This window comes from Crotalus tigris, unplaced genomic scaffold (genome assembly GCF_016545835.1).
Source record: "Crotalus tigris isolate CLP2741 ecotype Arizona unplaced genomic scaffold, ASM1654583v1 scf7180000021643.52994198:917841, whole genome shotgun sequence".
NCBI lineage: Eukaryota > Metazoa > Chordata > Lepidosauria > Squamata > Viperidae > Crotalus > Crotalus tigris.
In genome coordinates, this window is record NW_024098611.1 from 822,501 (window position 1) to 824,313 (window position 1,813).

The following is a 1,813-nucleotide window of genomic DNA, read 5'->3' on the forward strand; positions in this document are numbered from 1 at the left end:
AAGAGGCAGGAAGATGTTCCTTGCAAGAAAGAGCAGAGGAGAAGAAAGAGGAGTTGAGCACATGGGCAGTAGGTTTTTATACTAAAGTGACCAACTTTTTTACAATGAAAAGGAGGACACAAATAAATTGAAGAAAAAAAATATTATAAATAAAAGAAACATTTTATTCATTGCAACAATAATACAGACAACTTGCATGTGCAAAGTTTGCCAGCCGGGTGTTTTGGGGCGCTCAGCAGCAATTCCTATTGGCTTTCGAAAGCCAATAGCAGGAGTAGCACAGCTCATGCAAAAAGTTGGGGGAAAAAAATCATCAAAAAAGGTGCCGGAACGCCGTTCTGAGCATTCTATGAGAAAAAAAAAAAAAAGGCCCTGCAGATTATTCTTCAAATATCGAAAAGGAGGACATGTAGGAGGACACTTTTTTAGCCTTGTTTGGAATGGTTTCCTGTTCCTGTGGCATGAACCTCGAGGCTATTTCGGAGTGTTTTTGTAAACCTTGATATCTGTGGTTTAATCCTATTATCATATCCCGCTTCCCTGGTGATGGGGCTAATGACTCCTAGAGTTTGGGTGGGCTATGCAGATTTTAGGTCTCTTTATCTTCTTGACTTTTCTGGCTCCAACTTTCTGATGGTTACATTTGCATTTGTATAAAGCTGGCTCCTGTTTGGGATAGAGAGATTTGGGGGCAGAGTTGGCTTCTGCTTTTAAAAATCCTTTTTGAGGAAATATATTTTTCTGCCTTTTTAATATTTCCTTCTCTGGGGCTCTGACTTCCCTCAACACATTTTTATATCCTACTCCGACACAGATTCCCCCCTCACCTATTGCACTCAACGCCCCCTTCCCTAATCATCCGATAAACCAGTGGTTCTCAACCCTTTTAATGCCATGACCCCCAACTGGTCGTAAGTCGAGGACTACTCAACCGGTCGTAAGTCGAGGACTACCCAACTGGTCGTACGTCGAGGATTTTCCCTGTCCGGGAGCGCTGCACCTGCGTGGTGCCGCCCCCTGCGCCGGCCGAGGCGTAGCTGGCAAGCAACAGCAAAGGCGCAGGCCGACCACCGGCTGGGCTACCAGCTGGCCCAGCCAAGGGAGGTAAGGCACCCGCCGCGCCCCGCGCCAGCAACCCTCCCTGCGCCCGCCGGCCTCCCGCCTCCCACCCCTGGCCCTCTTTTACTTACATTTTTAGTAGTTGCTCAGCAGGGAGGGGTGGAAGCTTCCAGACAGCTCGCCTTCGCTGCAGACAACTTGCAGCACCGTTTGCAGAATGGGACTTTTGGTGGGCTCAGCAGGGCAGAGACAGCCTGGACAGTTCCTATTGGCTTTTGAAAGCCAATAGAATTAGACTCTATTCAAGAGAGTCTATTCTATTGGCTTTCAAAAGCCAATAGAATAAAAGGGAGTAGCACAGTTAAGGAAAAGGGGGAAAAATGGCAGATTGTGTTGTTTGGCGACCCCCGTGAAATGGTCGTTTGACCCCAAATGGGGTCCCGACCCACCGGTTGAGAATCGCTGCGATAAACTATCCAGACTGCCTAAAACCGCTATCCGTCCCATGTTCCAGGAAGCCCCATTGTCCATATCCTATCTTTCACCCTCTAATTTTCTGTGGCTCCTATAGTTATTTCGATATTTCCTCTCGCTTGCAATTTCAGTTAGCTAGCAACTTCTGCTTTCCCCATTTGTACCTGTCCAATACTTAGATAAGATATATATTATTATTTCTGATCTTCAGTTGGCTTCTGCTTTTCACATTAGAAATTTCTGAATAATACTTTATTCCTTTCAGTCTCCAGGCCTTTAA